Genomic DNA, 26,018 nt, shown 5'->3' with positions numbered 1-26,018 from the left:
AACCAATTCCCATACACTGTACATACATTTATACGTCATTTATCATATTCACCCCTTATTTTCCCTTTTCTAAACTACAGAGCTGTAGATGTTGTAAACCTTTTTACAGGGTAACACCTCATAGGAAAGTATTTTAAAAAATCTAAATCTACACTAAGAAACAAAATGCAATTAAAAGGATTTTAAAAAGATAATTTAAGAAGCAATGAGTATTAGAGTGTTGCAGAAAACATTTCTCCGTGCTCATTAGAAGAGAACACATGTTCAACTAGAATTAATAATCACCACAAAATTAATCAGAATGGAAACTGCGGAGTTAACCTCTATCTGAGTGATTAAGTTGTAAAAAGGCCCACCTCATAATCTTCTTAAATAAGGTATTTAAGAGTAGATTTCAATTTAATCTGAAATGTTATTGTATGCAAAATGTAAATAATAACATAGTTGGTAAGATGATACCTCTATCTGACAGGATAAAATTAGGCTTTCCAGAGGGCAACCCAATCCTAAAGAGATAGCTACTACCAATTATTATGCTATTTTGAACCAGAATAATAACTCTTCTTGAATGCACCAATAGGGATGTGAGCCATTTCAGCAGAAGACTCAAGCCTGGCCATTCCAATTCATTTCAGCACCAGCATCTTATATCAAAGAGTATAAACTTGGCTTAGGAGATTCTAGGGGTGCAAAGTTCTACAGAATAAATCTCTGAGCAGAACGTGAACATTGTAAGTGAAGAAACTAGTCTGTTTCAGCACCCCATATGGCTATATTTCAGAAAACAGAGCTAAGAAAATAAAATGTATAAAGAAATCAAAAGGTAAACACACATTCTAGCTCTGCTACACATAAATTAGGTGGAATCTATTTCATCAAGAAGTTTTCAAGGTACAGATATACGATTATCATTTTTGATTAAAAAGCCATTAGGTATAATTGTTGCACCCACATAGCAATTACAACTGATTGCCACTTCGTGGACAGACACACATATGTACATATTGTGGTAGTAATAACCCCCTAAACAACTACCAGATCAAGATTATACATTCTGTGAGCAATACCTTAAATGAGGCTTAATTGTTATGAGGAATATTCTTTAAAATGTCTGCTTGTAGTGATGTATACAATACCACACCTCACTGGTTATGTTAAATCCAAGCATGCTCGTGATCAGTACTGCGCTATTTGTATTCATTGATGTTTCAAAGAGGAGGAAACTGGAGTAAAAGCAAATAAATACTTCTGAAATCTTTTATTATTTCATTGTTAGTTTTGGCTATGATTTAGTTTTACCTGTGTGTATAGGAATGGTTATGTTTTTACTGTAGAATATGAGTCTTTCTTTTAAAATAACAGGTTGACTGACTACAGATTCTATCTGTGATGAATCCATCTTACATCCACATTAGTTGAACTGAGAGTATTAGTGCTTGTTACCATAATGAATGAGAGAAGGAGTCTCAATACCCTCAAGGCACCAGATCTGATCTTAGAAGCCAAGCAGGACTGGTCCTGGATTGTACTTGGATGTGGGACTGCTAATGAATACCAGATGCTGTAGTTATATGTCAGAAGAAGGAATGGGAAAAGCACTTCTGAGTTTTCCCTGCCTAAGTAACCCAATGAAATTTATGAGGAAACCATAAGTTGACAGGGAATTTGAAGGCACATGAACACATATACATAAATAGGAGACCCAGGGCTATGGCTTCCTTGATTGAGTCTATCCATCTGTAATGTTGTCTTCATCTTCTCCTATTGCCATCAACTTTATCAAACATTACTTTCTTTGCAAGGGAGCCCTGTCTTCTCATTACATGTCCAAAGTACAACTCTTAGTTTAATCATCTTGGCTTGATTTGTTCTAGGGCACATTTATTTGTCTTTTTAGCTGTCCACGGTATCCACAGAATTCTTCTCCAGCATCTCATCTCAAATGAATTGATTTTCTTCCTAACAGTATTCTTCACTATCTAGTGATCATAACCATACATAGATATCATTAATGGCACGGGCAATTATAACTTTAGTATTCAATGATATCTCTTTAAACTTCCTGATCTTGTCTAGTTGTTTTATAACTCCCAAGTCATGGTCTTTTTCTGATTGCTTGACTACAGTCACCATTTAATGACTGAGCCAAAGGATGGAAAATTTTAGACTGTTTCAAAATCTTCATTGTTTATTTTAAAGTTATGGAAATCATCTGTGGTCAATTCTGTATTCTTAATCTTCAACTCAACAGGTTACTTGAATAATATATTTGCAATGAATAAACTGTTGGCCTTACAAAATTTAATTACTCTACTGCTTCATTTCTTGATACTATGCAAAATTTTCCCACTATTTTGGCTTCTGCTCTTTTTTCCTACTTTTACATTCCAGTCACCTATAATTAACAAAAAATCCTGTTTGGGCGTGTGGTCAATTTCCTCCTGGTCTCTAATTTCTTCTTCTTATGTCTGTGTTGGAGCCCCCGGTGGCGCAGTGGGTTAAACCCCTGTGCCGGCAGGACTGAAGACCGACAGGTTGCAGGTTCGGATCCAGGGAGAGGCGGATGAGCTCCCTCTTTTAGCTCCAGCTCCTCATGCAGGGACATGAGAGAAGCCTCCCACAAGGATGATAAAACATCAAAAAATCATCCAGGCGTCCCCTGGGCAACGTTCTTGCAGACGGCCAATTCTCTCACAACAGGAGCAGTTGCTCCTGACACGACCAAAAAAATGCCTGTGTTGATATTAAACTCTGCATCATATCCTTTAACTGCTTTTGCTACATCTGACCTTACTACTAATAACACCCAATTTCTTCAGATATTTCTACTTCCCGAATAGAACACTCTGTAATTATCTGACTCAAATTATCCCACAGGTTTCCACTTTAACTCACTCATCGCAAGCATTGCAATATTTATATGTTCTGTTTCTTGTTTTACTATGATTGGCTTCCTTTATTGCCTGCTACTCACATTCCATGTTCCTAAAATGTGTGTTGTGCAGCTTCTGAACATGCCACCAGCTTAATTTCCTTTCAGCTTGAATCCAGTTGTATAATTAGCCATAGCGCTAATTGTTGTTGTCCTCAGCTATACTAAAGGAGTTTGTTAATTGACATTCAACCCGGAAGTTTCACCTTTAGGCACTATATCTTCTTCATTTTGGATTTTCTCATAATAGGGTTTTCATGATAAAAGGTATTCAAATGGGTTTATCGTGCCTCCTTTGCGGTACAAATAAGTGTTAGCTTTAGTGCTGTGGTTGTTATCACTAAGAGATCCTTTGTAAGGGTCACCCCCCAATACTGCTGATGGCCAGTAGCTGCTTGTCACATTTAGTTTGACTCCTCAACAAACGCCTGTCTGGCATGTGATACCCTACCAGAAGCCTTGCTTTCACAGGAGCATAACATCCAACCACTGCAGTTACTGAATTCAAACACAATTTTAACCCATATTAGCTGTTTTCAACAACAATGTGGCTTTTGTACATTTTAGCAAAGAAACAGCTGATAGCAAAATTCTCCTTGTCATCAGTTCTGCAGTGGGTGCAATCTAAAAATCTAGATTCCCTGCTCTCAAAAAAAAAAGTCCAAATGTTTTCTGGGGATTTTTATCTCTAAAACAGAAATAGTGGGAGATAAAAAAAACCCTGAAAGTGCTGTATAGAGTATGTGTGCAAGACAGCACAAATCTGCACAAATGATACTTGTAGTTCTCAAGAGGTTAATCGCAGGATATGGATAGTGAAAGTCCAATTTGGCTCTCTGAGAAAATGGACTGCTGTCAGAGTTTAGGAGCCAAGATGAGTGCATACAATCACTCCATTTATGATACATGTTCTATCACACACACACACACTTCACCCTTTTGTGATAATTTCTTGTTAATGGCAAAGAGCTCGTGGCAATGGCTATTTAATGTCAGTTCATCTAAAATCGGGTTATATGTCATCAAATCTATATAGGAAATTTATGATAGTTAAAATTTTTGCTTTTGGAAAAATTACTAAAATAGTTTGCGTCAGGCTGGGAGTAGCTATAATGACTAACTTTAACCACAAGCTGTTCCATACAGAAAGCAATGGAGAAGGATCTGATGGTGGGACTCCAAAACATTCTCCAACACTATGAAAGGTTGTTTTTATACAGTATTTTAGCTTGACCAAAGCTATGTCTCCAACATATTGAACTGGAAGATGCATGGTTAACTACAATTATTATTAAGATTTTTACTGAACTGAACATAAAATGAAAGAAGGATGCTGTTTAGAGAAGGGTGAACAAAATGATCAAAGGTTTGGAATCAAGCCATATGAGAAGAAGGTCAGGCAATTGGGTATATTCCCTGAGCTGCAAGGTGACATGATAGCCATGTTTAAATATTTGAAAAGATGTGACATTAAGGAAGAGGCAAGCTTGTTTCCTACTGCTCTAGAGACCAAGGCACGAAGTACTGGATTCAAACTGCAGAAAAGAGATTAGGAAGACCTTCCTGATGGTAAGAGCTGTTTGGCAAAGGAATATGCTGCCTTGGAGGGTGGTGGAGTCTCTTTCTCTGGAGGTCTTTAGGCAAAGGCTCAATGGCCACCTGTTGGGAGTGCTTTGATTGTATTTATCTGTATGCCAGGAGGTTGGACTGGATGGCCCTTGATGTCCACTAGGAGGACTCCTCCTTTCTTGGAAGAAATTTGTTTCCATTGTTCTCACGGGTTTGCTGCATATGGATTTTCGGGTTTCTTTCAACTTCCTCGGGACCCACCTGGATCAGACCTATTGCAACTGTTTCAGCATTTTGCACACATGTGCTTCCCAATGCCCAGTTGAATGACATTTCTTTAACAGTTACGCAACTATCAGCCTTAGCCATGTCATTCACACACTCCACATTGTCAGTTGTTTGTGTAGTGTGTGTGGCCCGCTGCTTTGTGGAGCATCCTGAATGTTGGCTTGTCCTTTTTCACCAGGTAAATGGTGTGCCCAGCAACTAACAGTACTGCAATTAACAGTGACATCTCCATACACCTTCTTCAGTCTCTTGTGAGTGTTCCTCACTGTCTCATTCTCACAGATCAGGAACTCAGTCACAGCACATTGCTCCTGACGGATATCAAGAACAGCAGCCAACTTGGAGGGATGCTACAACAATGTCATATGGGGAAGTGGATTGAATTCAATTTGAATTGAAGCTGTAAGGATTCTTCTGTACCCTCAGCAAATAGCAACGATGTAGAAAAAAATGGATTTAAAAAGTTGTGCATTACTTTTGTAATGACACTGAGTATTGCTTCCAATATGACTTTATTTAAAGGCACGAAACAAATATTTTTCCATTGATTCCAGAATCCCGATTAACTGTCAATGGGGTTAGGAATGGTCTGTATCACACAGTCCAATCAAATTTGGAAATACAATTTTGTTAAATATGTCCCCAGTTTCTCCTTGCTTCCCTTAGGATCAATGATGGCCTTAGTGGGTGCAGGAAGTGGTTTTCATGCAGTTATTCTAGAGTCACTAATAAACTTAATGGTCTAAAATATATAATATGAAAGTAAGATAGTAGTAAATAGTTATAATTTATCAGTACTGATTTCTCTGTCACTTTTAGTGTTTAACAAACTAAGAAGAAAAGAGAAGGCATCAGGGTTTTTTTGGCACTACTAAACAGAATCAAGAATATTATGGAAAGTGTTCTGTGTAATATACAATCCCACTTGTCCTGTATATGTTCAATGTAACATGGAAACTTGTGTCAAGGCCTTAACAGAGAAGCATTTCTTTATACCTTCACATAGTTTCAAGAAAGATAGCTATTCTGTAGGAAGTAGGGACGTAAGAAATGCATGTATGTAAACAAAGCATGAGCAATACCAGGAGGCTGAAAGTAGTCTACTGTAGCAAAAACCAGGAGGCATAATGTAGCTCCTTGAAGTCCAACAAACTCAACTTAGCATTAGTTTTGGTGGAACGCTGTAATTAGCAGGAACAGAGGGAACTGAAATCTACAACCATTTACCCAACCCAAAAATATGTATAATCATGTGTATAATCTGCTAAGTGAAGTGAGTTGCACTCCACAAGCTCATATGCTAAATAAAATATGTTCGTCTTTAAGGCATCATAAAACATTCTGTTCTTTGTAAAAGCGAGGGACACACTCCCAATTAACACCTAGTGAAGCATTTGATGCTATTTGCCTTTATTCCCAAGATCACAGACTTTGTCACTGAAATATATTGCCCCATGCGTCTGGCACCAGTATCTACAAATAGCAGTTAAAAGGATTGTAATGGCAATTTACATGTAGCTTAAAAAGTAAATACCCAAGAGACGGATTTAGAAGCGTTGGCTTAAATCTGAACAAAATTTAGGCTAAATGTCTGATAACATCTCCTGACAGCAAGCTCTTAAAAGCTGTGGCAGATTCCCCCGAGGGAAAAGTTTGAAGTTCCACTGCTTGGGCAATTTCAAATTAGACTGAATAAAGCAGTCCAGAATATACTGTAGTGAACAATCTTGTATTGGCTGGTGATGCTCAATATGATCTAACAAATCCTTTCCTTTTCAATTTTATGTCTCCACATATTGATGTTTTCATAACATTCCCCAATTGTTATTTAACTCTGTCACAGTAAGTACAGTTCTTGCAAATTCTGTCCATTTTTTCCATATTGTGATTCTTAGAGGCTTCCAAGTCAAATTTTACTTCTTTAAAAATGCCATTAATATGGAGCTGCAGCTTACATTCACAAACAATGTATTGATCTTATTGAATTTGTTTCTGTAATCACTCCTTCTCCAACTGTTGATCATTTCCTATGACATAAACGAAAAACAGAAAGACCTACAATGCATCTCTCAGAGTTATATTAATGCAACAGACTGGTTTCCTAGGAAAGATATAAGGAGAAAATAACAGGTCTTTGTAGCCCTCAAATATGTAACAACCATTTCCAAATCTCAGTCTATCATTTCCATAACATATGCAAAACTTATAGGATTCCACCCCCCTCTGTGTTTGATATTTTACTACTAATAAACACCTTTAAACTACACGTGGTGTTGGCAAGAGGGTTTCAAAGTACAGATGGTGGAACAGATCTTCTTATTTGCTGTCCTTTCCCTTCTTGGAAATGCTAAAACTAGTGGAGAAAAATAAACCTTCTGTACAGATTAATGTATTTCTGCCAAATCAGTGTCAGTTTCAAAATGGAATATTTTTGTTGGGCTAAAGCGTCATTTGATTTAATTAATGAAAGCAGAATAAAGTAGTTGTTTGTTGTTTTCATTTGAAAGCCAAACTGGTGTAGAAACCTGGAAATGAATCATCATGATGATCATCATTTCAAGTAAAAGTAGAAACAATTCCCTCAAAGATTCAGTTGTGGAAGAACATGACTTTCAGAGAAAAAACTTATCATTGATGCCGGCATCTATGAGACAGACTGCATCTTCTGATGATTAATGAGACTGAATGTCAAGCTTTGTAATGCAGAGAGGTCTCTGAACTCCAGCAGCGTGTTGCAGGCACCACACTGTCTCTGCAACTGCAGTAAGTTACAGGGAAGGAAACTTGTGGCCAGATCTCCACATTATCACCCTGGAGATGAGAGTGTAATGTAATAAGAGAGGGGGGGGGGATCTAGTCCTATTTGCCTTTATATAACAGCTCTATTGCTACAAAGAGCCTGGGAGCTTGCTTGCTTTCTAGCCAGTTTGGAAAAATTAAATTTTGGATGACAAACTCCAACCTTCCACCATGATCACTGGCCATGAGAGAGCAATTGTCTAAAAATAGTATTTACAAACTTTTCTCACCTTTCCCCTGGTATAGCTATGAAGAAATATCTTTTTTTTTTTACTCAAATGAAAGGAAATCTACCCTTGGAAAGGAGATTCATTCCTGTAGGGACCTTATCAGACAGCAGTATTAAGAGGAGTTAAGTAAAGAGACGAATCAGGAGCTGATTGTACCTTCCGGTCCTCCCTCGCTCATTTTCATTTTTTCAGACTTTTTGTACTTCCCCACAGGCACCCACTATCTTCCTCATCACACACAGGCAATAAGTCTCCGCCCACAGCTTTTTTCTTCTTCATGCAAATCTGCCAGAATTCCTTTACATGGGATTTAGTAGTTCTACATCTAAACCCATTGGACCCTTGAGACAGGGATGTTGTTTTAAAGCATTGCTTTCCATGGGATGCAATAGTTCTGCATCTAAACCCATTGGACCTTTGAGATAGGGATGCCGTTTTAAAGCATTGCTTTTCATGGGATCAAATTGTTTTACGCCTAAATCCATTGCACCCCTGAAACAGGGATGCTATTTTAAACCACTTATTTCCATAGGAAGGAGTAATCATACATTTCTATAAACAGGGATAATAGCTCTCTGCTAAGTACAATATTATAATTGGAACAAGCCAGCAAAGGAAAACGGCCTGTTCTCTGTTCTACAATGCCTCTATCATGCTATATCTGTCATTAATATTTTTTGAAAAAAAGAAATTTGGGAAGGGAAGGAGTTATAATGCACTTCTGCAAAGAGGGATCACAACTCACTGCTAAGGACTGCTCATTGGAACGCCCCTTTTCACCATGGCATGCTCCAAAAAAAGACGGAGACTGTCATGGACCCCATCACATGTTATTTTGAGCAAAAATAATGGGTCCTTAGCTCTATTTTGGCTAAATTCATGATTTCCCCCTGTGATTATAGATCTACCCAATTTCACAATTGGTCTGTAGCTCTGTGCCCGTAAAAGGGGGGGGGGGGCAGGAGAGACGACCGGAAGTCATCTGATGGCAGCTGTGACGCCCAGCAAATTTATGGTGTCTGCCCATAAAATGGGGAGGGGGACTGTGTGATGATAATTATCATGGGGAAAAGGTGTCTCCACTAAAGCTTTATCACAAAACCTTGTTTTCACAACAACTCAAAATTTTCAAACTCCAACTGTCACAGGGACAGAAAGATAGCCAGGATTTTGATTTGGGGGGGGGGGGGCTCTGTTCAGAAGATTTCTCCTCATTTTCTGTGCCTGTGATAATTGGGTTTTGAAAAAAATTGCCTTTTGTGGAAATAAGGAATTGGTGCTAAAGCTTTGGAGGAGACACCTTTTCCCCATAATAACTTTCAGGAGTGAATTTCCCTTCCTAGAGTAGAGTTGGATTTCTATCACTTCCTGTTGCCTCACCCTTGTTCTTTACTGTGAGTCATTTGTAAGTCAGATGTTTGTAACTCAGGGATTGCCAGTATAGGCTTTATGACTTGCAATGGCTTTCCTTAATGTAAATGGAGGTTAATATTTTAAGAAGAAATCAATTAACCATTCGTCTTGTTACCTTCTCCTAGAAATTGAGGAAGTGAAAACTTGTTCAGGCTTACTTTTCTGAGCAAATGACATTGGAAAGACAGGCTATTTTTTCTGGTCATGGGTTTACCTCCTCTTGATCCAATGATATTCTACTGTCTGTACCCAAAGCTGATCTAAGCAGAAAGCAGCAGTTGATAACAAATGGTAACGGTATAAAGCCAACATTCAAATGCTGACCTACTTCAAGAAATATTTTTCTTACAACAAATGTCTGCAATATAAAAGCTAGTGTGATCTTTTGAAAATGGAATGTTGTGCTTTTATGTTGGCTGAGATGGAAACTGGTGGGTAATTAATATTAAGGCAATTGATGCATCTTGCATTATTTACACTTAAAAGTATATATTTTTAGATCAGTAGCCTAGGCCACATATTGCATGAAAGCGATCACAGGCTGACCTTCTACCATCTCCAAGTAGGGCTAAGAAAGACTCCTGTTTGAAATACTTGAACCTGTCAATTTAGATACAATGTTGAGCCAGATCAAAACCTTTTGTAAGACATCCTCTATTATTCCTACCAAGTCTAGTAAACACCCTCCAATCTCATTAAAACTGGCAGTACAAAAGGAAGCATGAAACACAGGAACGTTTTTCTAAATATTTTCTTAGACATACCAGTAAGTATGATAGAAAAAACAGCAGCAACTCCAAGTTTACCAGGCCTACAGTTAAGCATATTTTAACGTGTGTTCTTGTTACTGAAACTATTAGCAGTAATGTTTACAGAACTATGTTTAGGACTGGGATGCTAATAGCTGGTTAAACATGTATCCATCTGTACTGCAGACAGACAAATATACACATTGGCCAACAAACACAAGTTCTTTCCCTTTCGAGAATAAGTGACAAAAGCCACAGTTGTCCAACATTTAAATTATCAAACAGTATAAACCTCTAAAATGCCAGCAGCTTCTGCCACAATATGTATAAGCAGCACTTGATGTTTCATTCATTTAGTATTTCAGTTAGGAATAATAGCCTATTGGTGAGAATGTTTATCATTATATCATCTGCCAGTAACTTACAAAAGAGACTAGTCTTTCTGGCACGAAAGTTATTATAATTCGGTATTGGAGCTCCCCATAAATATAAGGACAAAAGTTTTAAAAAGCAACTATGTCTTACAAGGAAGCTGATCCACAGTGCTATTGTGTGCGACACAGAAGAGGGAGAGGTAAACGGCATCCCACAGTAAGGCTGCAGAAGAATTGCCAATTAGACAAGTGCTATGTGCACTATCACTTAGAAGCAGAAAGCAATTATTTGTCTTCAGCAGAGTGTGACGAAGAGTAACTTGCCATTATTTGGAAGATACTAATGTATGCTAGATACTTATTATTCAAGGAGAATATGTTTTTCTATAATCTTCGAGTTACATACAGACTTATCATATGTGTACCCACCTAGAGTAAATTCTACATAACAAAGCATTTTCAGAGCATGAGGGGAAACAGCTACAATCATCATCACACCAAGATGGTGTCCATAGTGGAAGGGCATTTTTTCTACAGTGAATGTTTAGTTAATTCTATCAAAACCATTTGGAGCAAGTAAAATATTTCACACGATTCTTACCATTAACAATAAGATCATCAAGAACCACTTTGACATATGAGTAAAAAGTAAACAAACTGTATCAATACAGGGGCAGGGGAAAGCCAAATTTTGTCCTTGTAATCCAGTGGTAGACACACACTACGGTGTCTTCAAATAGCAACAGCAACATTTACTATGTCGGCACTGTGGAGTGTAAATGAGGTGTGAGAACTATAGCGAAGGCTAGACTGAAATGGCTTTCACAGACCATATCTTCTCTAATCCTGTCTTTCAGAAGGAATCACCATGCTATTTTGAAGTGGGCAGTACCACAGACTAAGACTTACCCTATATACCAGGCATGGACAAACTTTCTAACTTGGGGGCCACATGGCAGGCCAGAGTAGGCTGGGCGGGCCAGGAGGGAGGGGGTTCTCCCCAAGTCCCCTCACTGCCCTTTCCTCCCTTCCTCTTCTCTTTTGGAAAGTGAAGGAAAGATGAAAAACGTTTGGATCCCAAAAGGGTTGGCCTACATCAGGATGTGATGGTGGACGGGAGAGGAAAAAGTGCCGGTATTGCCTACTCCTGATATAGAATCCTAGAATCCTAGAGCTGGAGGAGACCCCTAAGTGCCATCCAGTCCAAGCCCCTGCCATGCAGGAAGGCACAATCAAACCACTCCTGATAGACAGCCTCTGCGGAAAAGCCTCCAGAGAAGAAGACTCCACCACACTCTGAGCAGCCTACGTCACTCTCCAACAGCTCTTACTCTCAGCAACTTTTTCCTAATTTTTTCAGTCAAATCTCTTTCCCTGCCATTTGAACCCATTGCTCCTGTGTGTCCTGGTGTCTAGAGCAGCGGAAAGTCGGTCTTCCCCCTCCTCCTCAATGGGACACCCTTTAAAATCTTGAAACATGGTTCTTCTGTTTCCCCAGGAGGAAAGGAGGAAAGAAAAAAGAAGGAAGGAAGGAAGGAAGGAAGGAAGGGGAAGGGGAAGGGGAAGGGGAAGGGGAAGGGGAAGGGGAAGGGGAAGGGAATGGGAAAGGGAAAGGGAAAGGGAAGGGAGGGAGAGAGGAAAGTGAGAAGGAAGGGAAGACAAAAGGGAAGGAAAGAAGGAAGGAAAAAAGAGAGAGGGAAGGAGGGAGGAATAAGGGAAAAAAAGAAGGGAGGGAAGGAGGAAGGAAAGAGAGAAGGAAGGAAGGATAGGATAGGATGGTGAGAGAGATAAGGGCCTGAGAAAAGAGCCCAAGGGGCCGCATCTGGGCCCCGGGCCTGGGTTTACCCATACCTGCTATATACTCATTTGTAAGTCTAAAAGGTTTAGTCAAAAATCAATCCAAAAAACCTGAACTGTCTCATTGATGGGTCAGTGTTGGTACTCTGCATTAGCCTTTATATAAGAAACCACACTTTTCTCTGAGAAGACTGGTGAAAGACTAGAGCTTTGTTAATCCCAGGAATATCTAAAAGAAGCATTGCCCCGCTCTACTCTTTACACCATGATGTCATTTCTGGCCTTTTTGAATCCCTGGTTGGGAAAATGGTGGAGGTTAGGGGTGCTGTCCCAAAGTGGCAATGGTGTTTTCCCCTCTTAGTGTAAAGGTACTTGACTGATCCATGGGTAGTATCAAAATCCATAATTTCAGTTCCAAATCCTGCCCTTAACTTATGCATGAGGTCGATTTATACATGAATATATATGGGAATGCTTCTGTTGTTGTTTTTCATTGTGTAGGGGTAGGAATCAACTTCCTAAGCCAAGGGTCTTGCTTCTTTTGAATTTAATTTCTAGCAAGGAAGACCACAACAATGTAGACAGAACTCAAAATGAATTATTAAAATCCTATGGAGGTTGAATCTGGGATTCAGCTGCAAATTCTTTTCAAGGTAGGCCAGTAAAAGAGGATCATTCTACAGAATGATTCATTTCCAAGAGCTCTTCTTTGTGGTCTCATGTGGGATCAGACTATGATGATCTCTCTCAGGCTCTTGGCTTTGCTTTTATCTTTCAAAAGCAGCTCTTTAGATGTCATGATTTGGCAAAAACAGCAGAAATATGGGGTACTTTGACAGCACACAATTATAGTACTACATTCCACTTTAACTTCAGTAGCACCTTCCCGTGGAATCCTGGAATTTGTAGCTTAGGGAGGGTTTAAGACTTTTTGTCCTACACAAAGATAGCGCTTTAGCTGCTTTGGCAAATTCCTATGGAATTCTGAAGTCTGTAGTTTGGTGAGACATTAGAGCTCGGCTAAAATGTAAATTCCCAAAACTATATATACCAGGACTTCATAGTATGTTGCCATGGCAGTTAAAGTTAAATAAAGCAATATAATTGTAGAGGGTGGATGGGTCCATAGAATAAGTAACAGCAAGATGTTCTGCCCTGAGTGTGTTGAGGTCCCAATTTTAATAGCCGAATAATGCAATTGATTGGTTCCTATGCCTGAGCAGGGGACTATTGATAACAGCAGCCTGATGCCAGTCACAGCATAAACTAAGCTATTGCATTCCTACAAACAGGAATTCCTAATAAATACTGGGTTAAGAGTTACTATTCTTGCATTTGCATGTTATGTTTCATCATAATGGCAACTTTGGCTGGACTCTTGTTGGCATAGTTCCCCTCTGAAAACGCTTGGATATATTTGTTGATGGAACAGCTATTTGATGTTCAAGTGGGACTGCACATATAGTGCGTTATGCAAATTGTGTATGGGTAAGCACATGTGTTGCACACAACTGTGCATGAGTGTAAACACACATTACGCATGGATGCTTTTTGCACATACAAAGGCATATACATGTCAAATTGCACTGACAAGAAAGCACTGCACAAATGTCACATATCTCTGCAAGCATTTTTTTAAATGTTCCATCTTCTTGAGATAGGATCACAGCCAATGGAATATACGCATTTGCCCTACAACAGCTCAAGTTGTTTCTTTATGCAGCCCAACTCTGACTGGCAGAAACTTTGCAGAATCTAAGGCAGATGTCTTTAATATCATTTCCTGTCTGGCACTTTGACGGGAGACATCACCAATAAAATATAAGATTTCCAATATGTGACGCACGTCCTCTACCACTGAGTTAGGCCTCTGAAAATGGATCCATACCTGCACAGTAAGACACAGTAATCATACCTGCACAGTAATGCAGACTTGATTTGTACACTAAACTGAGATAAGAAATAGTATTTAAAACAACAACAAAAAAACCTGCTGCTTTTTAATTAGCAGAAAAGAATAACAAAACAGGCCAATTTTACATAGAAATGCTATTGTGCTGTCGCACGCTGGGCCTGAAATAATGTTTACAGGACATGTCTTCTGTATGCCCAATGGGATGCCGGGGTGCCTCAGCTGAAGGGCCCCTTAGATTTCCCAACACAAAGTTCTATTGAAGCTCAAAATAAGTTCAACAAAGTTCTTTATTTGGGCTTAAATCTTCAAACAAATGAATTAAATGCTTTATAACCTTATAAAACCGGTAGCTTCCTCAATCTGCTATCAAGGGCAGGCAACTGGTGGTAAAACTGTTCCTTTCTTCCTTAGGGAAATCTTTTGACCCCTCCCTGGGCAATCTTTCTTTATCTTTCTGGCGTGAGGCCCCTACTCCCAGCTCCAAGCTACTTTATGGACAGCCCAAGTGGTCCCTTACCAGACAAGGTTGCTGTAGATCTGCCAAGCCGAAAGGTGTCCTTTAGTTTTACTCCACAAAGTGTGTAGGAACTGTCCTGTTGCCCCAGCAAAGGCTGGCTGTATTCTCCCACCAAAAGCTGTGGAACTATTCCTTTACTCCTCCAGCAGAGCTGTGAGTAGTGAAGCCTTTGTGCAGGTGGGATAGAGAAACCCACACGTCCTGCTGTTAGGCTCCAAACAGTGAGACTGAACAAAAGTCCTCCTTTGCCTCCAAAACCTTGGGGAAAGGGCGGATCTAAAGACTCTAACGATGATTGCCAGGTTGCTGGCCCTATGGCTGCAACTTGGGAAAGCTACCTGATTGCAAAAAGCATGGCTTAAATACAAACTAGCACAGCAAGAAAAAGAGGTTCAAATCTTCTGGCACTGCCGTGCCAGTACAGCTATGTTCGGTATAAAAAACTCCAACCCATCTTGAATATGTCCACCAAAAAGTTTTTAAAATATGGGAAATTCTTTTAAAAGAAATAATCTCTTATTCTCACCTAGAAAGGAGAAAACATTTGACATGTTTTGTTCTTGTAAGAATGCAACATGATACAGTTTAAATTCCTACAATATCCTTATTTTAAATGAACAAGACAATAAGCAAGTTAAATATCATTAACTTTCAAAACAAGAATATTGTCTCCTTGTTTCTCTTTTCCCAATCACAATATATGTGAGGCTTCCACATAGCTCCATGCTCTGTAATGCCTTAATGATCTCTAAAAGATTAATAAAAGAAGGGTTATTCCTCAAAAGAAAAGCCGTATAATACTTTTTTAGGTATTCCGTTATTCCTTTAAAGAAAAAATAACTCTCTGTTCCATGTTAGTTTTCCATCCTCCTCTTCAAAATAATAAAGCAGTAACTATAAAGGATGATGTCTGGATATACACATGCTCTTAACTATAACTTGGATATCTCTAGGGTGCCTCGGGAAACAAGCCTCCCTTAGGAAGTGCTAGAAAATGTGTGATTACATGTAGCATTGTGCCCACATAAATGACTGCTGGAAAACCTGATCTTCTGCCATTCTTCTTATCAAACTATAACACCTCGGAGTAGAGATTTAAAAAAGAAAAGAAGAGAAGAGAAACCACACAGCCCAGAAAAAGACGGGGAAATTATTCTGTGCTACTGGTTTTGTCTGGCAGTGTTTTCACAGCTGGCAACTTGCTATGTTTGCCTGCAAAGACATTTAGGTATTCTATAGATTTCCTTGGATGGCGTGTGTGGAGATAAAGCAAATATCTGCCCTTTATCTGATCGTGTGAAAAATGAATGGCTCAAATGCAGTAACTGTGATAAGATGATTGCTAAATGATTCTTCTCCATTTCTATCCAAAGGGTTGATGAAAGAAATTAAGAGTGACATTGATAAGTTACATTCTGAAGCGCTCAGGGTTCCTGTTGAGAGACTTTTTTCCATTGGGGAAGTGGAAGAAATAAGAAACACATTTGCAGCACATAGTCTCTTTGTTACACAGAGGAGGAACTTTAGCATTATATCTTTTCTCCTGTTCGTATTCCTTGCCAGTTATATGCCTTGCTGTTCTAAAACCAAACGTGTAAGTATTATCGGCTGTACTTAATCATTCAGTCCCATTTATTTTGTTCCACAATTCTGTTGTGTCTTCATAATTCATTCAAGCACTCACCTAACCTGACTCCAGTTTCCCAGGTCTTTCTAATGTAAATAGTATTTACTCAAATATGTCAGGCTTAATAGAGACATAACAGTATGACACCTGACACATTTAATGCATAGAGCTCATTAATCATTTCCTCCTTTTCCATGAAGTGCACCTAGATTATACAGTAGGGGTTTTTTTAAAGAATGTTACAAAACATAAAAATCTACAACTTGGTGTACAGTCACAGAGACACACATTAATTATCGATAAATTATATTGTTTTAATTTGTTTTTCACTTTTTAATTTTTCTGAGGTTTCATTTTTCTCATTGTTAATTCCACAGTATTCAAAATGAAGGTTCTTCCTGTGTTACCCAGGCTTGATCATTACTATATATTATTACAGACACAGAAGGTGTTAGTTAGTTAATTCTTAAAACCAATACCTGAATAAGTCGAATGAGATAATCCCTGTCAGAATTAAGACACATGAACTGTAGGAAAAAATTGCTGCCTATAAACGACTTTTGGTGGCAAGGCATCGTTCAGTGAGAGAAAGGTGAAACAGAGTGGCGACAAGGTGAAGTAACAAATCTTGCCTGGCCATAAATAAACGCAGAAGAAAGAATTCTGAGGAAGTCTCCTAACTGATCAATAATATTCTGGTAATAATCAAGAATTTTGAATTCTCAAAAGCATGTTGTAAACGGGGGACGGACATGATTTATGATCTAAATAAGTTAGTTACATCTCAACTATACTGAAATCTTTGAGACTAAAGAGAATTGTAGCCAGGCCCGTAGCCAGGATTTCGATTTGGGGGGGGGGGGGGGGGGTGAGTTTTTTCAAGCCCCCCCCCCCCCCCCCCCCGGTTACATGCCTGATTGATATTTCAAGAAAGCCCCAGTTTCATGCAAAAACGATTGCCTCCCATTGTGCTGGCTATCAAGGTTTCCAGAAGAACAGGTCGCTTTCTATCATATTTTAGGTTGTTCTGTTCTTTATTCTTTGTTACTGGTGCCTAAGGAGGGGTTATACAATATCTCATCTGGCCCCAATCAGTGAATAGTGGGCTATGACACCTCAACAATAGTTGGGAATCTGCTCAAACTCTGCTCAGAGTTTATGGTTCTTGGGTGTTAGAAAATATAATAAATAAACTGGAAATGAGAAGATCGGGCACAATTGTTTCCAGACTGTCCAAGAAATGATTTTAAACTTGATATAATGAAGGTGTATTACATATATCTACTTCTCAGACACTCAGTTCTCTGAGTGCCTGTCTTAATGTAGTCAAAATGAAACCATCCATATAAGTGAGATGTTGAGAGTTGGAGGAATTAGGGAGGAGGAATTAGGGAGAGATTGAGGGCATGTCCAGACTTCACATAAATGTGCACTAAAGTGAGTTTAAGAAACCCACTTAGGCGTGTGTTTAAGTACCCATTCATCTTTCCAAAACTAACACTTTCCTACCAGGGGGGAGGGGGAGTGTCTAGAAGGTCCCCAAAAGGAGCCCTTAAAATTAAAACAACTTACCTGGCTGTCATTAAAGTACTTCTGGAGTCCTCTAGGCACATAGAAATGACATGCTGGGGGAGGGGGGGACACAAGGAGTGATTTTCCTCCTCATCCCTTGTCTCCTGGCACATCAATTCTACATGCCAGGAGGACTCCAGAAGTATTTTAATAGCAGCCAGGTAAGTTGATTTCATTTTTAAGGACGTCTTTTGGGGTTTTTGAGGAGGGGGTTGCTGCTCTTTTGGTTTTCCAGGCTCATAAAACCCAAAACACCTGAGACACCTTCCATTTAAACACTAGAATTGTGGGATTAAAAAAAAATCTATTTTATGGTTGAGACAAGATGTTTTGAAACAGAGCATTTCCCAATTCCTCCAAGAGTATATCTGCTTCTACAATTAGAGTGAAACACAGGGGTTTGTGATGGTAGTGGAGGTGGTATCTGCAACTTGTGTAAAAAGGTTTCTAGCATCTTTTCCTTATATGGATCTAAACAGAAGAATGGGGGAAACAGGAAATGACAGCCTAGTTACTCACAAAGATATGATCAACTCATCACTGCATGAGCTTTGTGAGACAGTACTGCTGCTAGAAAAGCAGACACATAACCCAAGAAGAAACCAAGGGACCACAAACAAAATCAGTTATTCATAGTTTAGTATCCTTGTATTTAGCAAAAACAAACAAACAAAAAGATGTAAAGTTGCTGAGTCCATCAATGTCACACAAAATACTTTTTATCATACTATTACTGAAAAATACTCTATTATTTGATTTACCCCAAAGAAATGCTTGATGCTTGATAATTTTTAATTTTCTTTTTTGTTTTTGTAATATTATTGGATTTTTAAAAAGTAAACATTTCAACAATATATGCATTTACAGAACTGTGCACAATTTTGTCTTGCAAATCTATAAATTGTCTGTGCAAATCCTTGCCATGCTGTAGTAATGTATTTATTTATTTTTGCATTCCTGTTTTGTATGCAAGGATGAAACAAGATTTATATTCTTACCAAACACCCCAGTGAGGACTAAGTAGGCTCAGGGAGTATGGGATCCTTATTAACTCCTGGATAGAAAATGGTGTGTGTGTGTGTGTGTGTCTGTGTAAGGAAAGAGAGACAATGGAAAGGGGGAAATGAACTGCCAGTACCCAGGAATAAGGGCACCCTAGTTTGCAGCATTGCAAACACATCTATTCTATATATTACTAGCAACTAATTTACAAATAAGAGCAAATAAATGTTTGCAACAATTGTATTGTCACTGCAAAATTGACATTTTGGACCATTCAGTATTTTTTTTATTAATTTTATACCTAACTATTACTATGATTTTTGGCTTACACTTCATTACTGCTTATGATGAAAATATACATTAGGAGGGAAAGCCAGCACAATCATAGCTTCATAAGATAGAGGTCTTCTCTCTCATATATACGAAGGTAACTTTACACCATTAAAAACATCCTTGAATTTAGCCAAGGCCTTTATTACTTAATAAACAACTGAGCAGGCAGACAAGGATTAAAGAATGACTATTACATTAATTTACTGTACTATCCTTGGCCCATTTAATGTTGCCGTTTAAATGCAAAAGTAATGGAGAGCTGGACAAGGGTAACTTTATCAACAGCCGAAGTCTTGAAGGGAAATGATACCGGTTCCCTCTTCCCCCATCAAAGTACCTTAAAACAGTGAAATTTCATTCTGAACCTGCTCTTTATAGCCAATAACACTTTATCCCTATTTAAGCATTATGCCAAGTTATATATGGAACTCTCTTATCTAGACAATCCAATTTCCCCTTAATTCTTTCCTCTTCTTTTTCCACTCATCCTCCTTTCTTTGGAGGAAACCTTAAGGTGTGGTCTGAAAAATACCATAGCCACTACTTAATATAAAGAACCTTCAATTTCAAGAACATTTCAAGATCCATTCAATCCAGCTCAACATTTTTGCTAAATCAGTGTACCTACAGTCACAAAGGTATACGAAAGAGAGACCTTTCTTTTCTATCAAATTGCTTTTAAATTAAACTGCACAACCTTTTGCAGGGTTATTCTTGGAAAGCAAAAACTGGTGTTACAAGAAAGTGGTTGTAAGGTAGATGACTATCAAGACCTTAATGGATTGGAGTGCTTGGCAATAAGAGTATTAAAAAAAACACCTTTGCACTCTACACGCACACACGTATAGCTACAAGAATGTAAATGAAACTCTTCACCCCATCTACACAAACACATACATATGTTTCTTAATTAGTTCCTTGATTTGCTCTTTAGTTCTTCATGGGCTATAAAAATGTACAAAAACAGTTACAGTAGACTCTCACTTATCCAACCTTTGCTTATCCAACATTCTCTATTATCCAACGCAGTCTGCCTCTTGACCAGAATAATGTCCAGGGTGGGAAAAAGAAAGAACCTATCTTTGTTTGGTGCTAAATTCATAAATAAAGTAATTACTACATAGCATTACTGCGTATGGAACTACTTTTTCTGTCGACTTGTAAAACATGTCTTGGTGCTTAATTTGTAAAATCATAACGTAATTTGACGTTTAATAGGTTTTTCCTTAATCCCTTATCATCCAACATTTTTGCTTATCCAATGTTCTGCTAGCCCGTTTATGTTGGATAAGTGAGACTCTACTGTAATTGAAAGTTTGAGTTTATAAAACCTTCTGGAGTAGATGACATTGTGCTCAACACAACACTACTCATGTTGGTCTCTCCCACTATTGGAATTCCTAAGGCATAGATAGACCTTCTTGTCTGTGTCATTATATACCCTGAATCTGCCACATTCCTGAATGATTATGATGATGTCCCTATACAATACATGTCAGAATATAAGTATGTATGGAATACTGTGGACAGGCCCGTAGCCAGGATTTCGTTTCGGGGGGGGGGGGGGGGGGGCTGAATTTTTTTTTCAGGGGGGGTTTCGGGGGGGGCTGAGTTTCGGGGGGGGGCTGAGTCTGAGTGAAAGAGGGTCTACCCTAGCAAACCTTCTGTATCATTACCCCAATACCCCCATGCATATGGGATATATTGAGTATGGTGATGAGATCATGATATGAATAAACGTAACAGTTTAAATAATGCACCATTAAGGCCTTTTCGCGAACCACCATGAAAATTTCGGGGGGGGCTGAAGCCCCCCGAGCCCCCCCCCCCCCCGGCTACATGCCTGACTGTGGAGGTAATGGAATGAAATCTTGTATCCTTATTTCTGCAAATGAGAGCAAGAAGAAAGACTAGTATTACATGAGTGGAAATCTGTTTATGCAAGTAGGTTTTCCCATTCTCTCAGGGACTCAAAGTCCTCTGGAGTAGATAAAGGGGGAATGAGGAGAACCATCCTATTAACACAGGTATGGTGAAATCTCCACCCAGTAAATTTCCCAGTTGGTCTTCCAAATTCCCTGCTACTCTCATTTCTGGTCAATGATCAGATTACCACTAGTCACTGAATGAAGATAAAAGATTCAGTCCCTTCCCTTCATGGCTGTGGTGATTCCCACCCCTTTAAAAAAAAACTTGATTCCTGCTAAGTTCTCATTAAAGTGCAGCACCACTGGGTGACAATTTTGGGTTGGAAAGGGCTAACTCCTCCCCTCTCCCAAAGTGCTGCTCCCCGACTATAATTAGGCTTTTCAACTGCTCCATTGGCACACATAGTATTTGTAAGAGTATGTGATTTATTCTGACAGTGTATATGTATGGAGATGTATTAGTCGAGAGTTCTGAGAAATTATATCAGGGCACTAGAAGAATTAGGGTTTCGAGCAGCTCTATAATAATGAGACTAGAAAGAGATGGCACAGTGCACTTGATTGGGAAGTTAAGAGTTAAGGCATTTGTTCTGGCTTTCTAGCTGAATAACTTTAGGTATGTTGCATTTTGTGACTCAAGGTTCTCCCTGCTATAAAAGCATCTTTTGAAGGTACAGTGTTTGGAATAATGGCTTATTGAAATGTATTACATTGTCTTCTCAGGGTCTTTTGAAGGAAGTAATCCAAGATGCTATTAAGATATTTCAATCTATTGGCTCACCAAACACATTTTAAAAGAAAAAGAATGCATGTCTGTGAGTGACTACATATCACGCATGCATGGTATTTAACAGTGTCATGGGTCTTTAATTGTGATAAAACTCTATAGTGAACATCGATTTGAAGTCCATTAGAAGATATTTAACTTGCATATAAGTTCATGTTGTGGACCATTTGCCCGTTCAATCATCTTAGGCTGACAATAATAAAGAGTTTCTATTTCTGTTCAATTAGATCTCCCTGAAACTGTGCTTATATTCTTACAATTTTAGGATTTTTTTTCTTTAAAAAGAAGCCAAAAACACATGGTCTCATTCATATGTGAGTATGTGCTAGCATGGTATAGTGATTTCAGCATTGGATTACACCCCTGGAAACCCGAGTTCAATTCCACACTTAGTCATGGAAATCCATTCATCATAGACACTCTCAGCTATAATCTCCCCACCCTTGATTTGAAGGCAGACAACAACAATTTAATACAATAGTCTTAAAAATATACCACAACAGCTTCTTTACCTAGGCAGAGGTCAAAAATGAAGCCTCTTGAAAATGTAGTAGTAGCCCAGGAGAAATATTTTGTGAGTTGGCAGCAAAAACATTTTCAAGTGAGATACAATAAAACCTTGAGTTTAATTTGTTCTGTGACCAAGCTCTTAACTCAAATTGCTCTTATCTCAAAGTGAATTTCCGCCCCCCCCCCACCGCCCCCCATTTTTCTTATTACTTTATAAATAACAAATAATGTATAAATGCACATTCACATGGAACAAAAAAAAAAAGAAAGATCAACTCTAAAATGCTAAAAGTTCAAAGTTGTGGCAAGGAAGCACACTTGAGGCAATAAAATGCCTACGGATAATGAAGAAAACTAATATTGTGAGTAGAGATATGCATGCTAAACTAAGCCATATTCTCCTAATTGAATCTACTTATCTCACAGGCTCTTGAAAAAGAAAACATATTATACAATTGGGGGGGGGGGAGGAACCTTTGACCTGCCAAAGGTTTTAGGCCAACTCCTAAAGGATTCAGCTGGCACATTTAGTTAACATTTGCTAAGCAGTCTAGTCTTCTACATGCCTGGCTGCATTGATAGAAGAAGCTAACAGATACACACACAATACACATCACAGCTTAACTTTGGCTGTCATTTTATAGTGTTCACTCTAGAATATGTGAGTCAGTATATGAAGAGGAAGATGACATTGTACATTGTGGAAAGCCTGTTTTTGCTTCCAGTGAGCCCTTCTTCCACCAAAATAGAAATCTCAACTTGAACGTTGACACTGCAAAACATTTCATCAAATTTTGAAATGTGGTAGTTAACATTGTGTTACAAGAGATATGGTCGCAATAGATGCACACACATTCAAATATAAATAGATGCATACTATGCATCACAAATCCAACCAGACCACATCTTCTGAATTCAATTAGATTCATGCAAATTTACAACAAATCCAATTCATTCAGTAAGTCTTATCTAGTGGGGAATAAGATTGGATACATCCCTTCATATTTGAAAGATGTGTGTGTATATACATTTATAAGCTGTCTTATGTCCCATGGTAATACGGTTGGCCCTCCATATCCATGGGTTTTGCATTCATGGATTTAACCAATCAAAGCTGGAAAATATTTGAGAAAAAAACTCCAAAAAGCGAATCTTGATTTTGCCATATACTGAGCACTATGATTGACATCTAGACATACTCCACAGCACCTTCCCACCATTTCATAAATCCTTAGGCTCTCTCTGGCACTTGTTTGAATGGTTCACCATTTCATATAACAGACACCATTTTAATATACCACTGAATATAATGGAACTTAAGCATCCACCTGGAACCAAACCCCACAGGTTACCGTGAGCTCACTGTACATACATATCAAGAAACCAATCTAAAATACAATTCAAAGCTCAATTCACACTTATTTCACGGCATCAGGGAGGGGCAGGATGATTTCATATGATTGATACTTTTCTAAACCCGTGGTTTGAGTGCTGAATCTTGATCAACTGATGGCATCAATGTTGTTAAAGTGCAACTGCACTTTGTAAGTTCTGTATGTTCCAAAGAAGCAACTCTGTTGGAGCAGATAATAACACTATGTAACAACATTTTCTGTTCCTGGTTTGAAAATGTTGCTTCCTGTTTAATTGTGCAGTGCTTACTTTGAAAGCGGTTGTTATACTCCAGAAACTTTGTTTTTGTGGCTGCCACAAACTATGTTCAGTTGGTTGAGACTGAGATATTCATTGAAAAACTATAGCAAAATGTACTGCAGGAAGTCCCACAAAAACAAAATATTTGAAGTTTAATAAACTTTTTTCATGCTTTTATGATCGAACCAATCCAGAAATGACATTTATAACTCAGGAACAAAAATAATGTTACATAGTGTTATAGAACCCAAATGAGGAAAATCATTGTTTTTTTTCTGAATACAACTTACTTTTTAAAATAAATGTAAATTTTAAATGTAAATTTCTGTCCCACAAGAGAACCACAATGGCATTTGGTTCATAACAAATAAATAATTCAGTAACTGTGCAAACATTGTAATAGTGTTTTACGTAGAAGAGCATGCAGGCATGGCTCCTCTTTGGCTAATCAGTATGCTGTTCATTCTAGAGTAACAACTTCAGAATGAGCTTTCAAATGCTTTGTCTCTGTATGCGTGTGTGTTTAAGGGAAGGAAGGAGAAAGAGAGAAGTGTTTTTTCTGTGCCAATAGGGTTTTTTTCTTATTTTTGTCAGATACATATATAGTTTCTCACCTACATTACACTGGTTAATATAATCCATCAGAGTCAGAACAATCAATTCATCTCTTGAGCATCATTCTGTGCATTTGTTGCCAGAAAGCCACTTGAATACGGCACAGAAATTCCAATACAGAACTATAGCCTATCACACACTTTTTTTCTCTTCTTAGTATAAGAGACTTTTAAAAATGTGACAGTGGTCTATTTCAAATTCATATCAGAGAAGAGCACTCAACAGAGACAATAATGCAGCAATTGAAAGTTCGTAACATTTTGTTTGAATATATCATCTGTAGGCTTTGTCTGTAGGTGATCCTATAACCTTGATCATCTCAGATTCTCGTTTCATACAGTTCATACAAAAGAGCAACAACAAGTTGCATGTGCAGCACATAACAACACAGTGTTTTTCTATAAACAGAATAAATAGTGGAAAAGCCAAACTGTTCTATGCTTAACAGCTTTATGACACCTTGGCCATACAGTATCCCTGCGTTCAGACAGATGCAATAACACTTGTGTATCTTTTTGCTTTCTATACTATATATTTTCTTTTTATTCTTTTGTGGATAGGATTAACTTTCTGAACTGGAAGTCAGTTACATTTTTCACATCAACAAAGGAAAAAGCAGACCTCATTGTCTAAAATATGGTTGATAAACAGTTTAACTACATTTTCAGGTCTGTTTATTACATACAAGGCATTGAAATAACTTTGACTACTTATATTAAACATTATTAATATTTTCATCAAGCCTATATGAGAGGAGCATAACACAGTCTCTTGAGAAATGTGCAAATTAATACCAGTTTAGAAAAAAAAATTAAACTAAGGCTAGTCAACTAAGATTCTTAGAAGTCCTAACCAACCAAATTTCTAATTTCTAATTTGGCTGCAGGTACCAAAATGTGTCTCCAATGCCATTCTGAGACAGGCTTCATGAAAATGGAGGCTAGAGAGTGGGTGGTCATACTCAACTACTGGCTTAGATTATCCTTTTCTCCCCTTGGTCTTGCCCCACTAACTATGCAGGATGATTTCCAGTCTATATGAAAACAGGCAGTAGCAACTAAATTATATCCCTGGGATTCTTTCCAGGGTTGCTACTCAGTATGGGATACGATCAAGCCAAAGTGCACTTTAAACAACGTAGTTTAGACACAGAGCGCCAACTGGATCTAGCCAGCACTCTAACTTTTATCGTCAAAGAAGCTAGTAGGAACCTCGCCTCCCCTATGGTATACTTAAGTAATCTAGAAGTACCCAACCATAGGATAGTCTTGGCCCTGACACAATGTTATGCTCTCCCATCAGCTGTACTCAAGGGTCGATATCAGAAAACTCCCTACCCAGAGAGACTGTGCCCCTTGACTCTGGACACAGGCTCCTCCAAAGCCTGTTTTACAGAGACATTTGAACT

The 26,018-nt window shown here is 38.4% G+C and overlaps 1 protein-coding gene across 4 annotated transcripts in view; it reads right to left on the bottom strand.

Annotated features, from left to right (window-relative positions):
• Window positions 1-26,018, bottom strand: part of NCKAP5 (NCK associated protein 5) — a 797,184-nt gene that overhangs the window by 69,243 nt on the left and 701,923 nt on the right. The gene's annotated exons all lie outside the window — the stretch shown is intronic.

The sequence above is a fragment of the Anolis sagrei genome, chromosome 1 (genome assembly GCF_037176765.1).
Source record: "Anolis sagrei isolate rAnoSag1 chromosome 1, rAnoSag1.mat, whole genome shotgun sequence".
In the NCBI taxonomy this organism is placed as follows: domain Eukaryota; kingdom Metazoa; phylum Chordata; class Lepidosauria; order Squamata; family Dactyloidae; genus Anolis; species Anolis sagrei.
The sequence above is the reverse complement of the archived record's forward strand: the minus strand, read 5'-3'. Positions and strand labels throughout refer to the sequence as shown.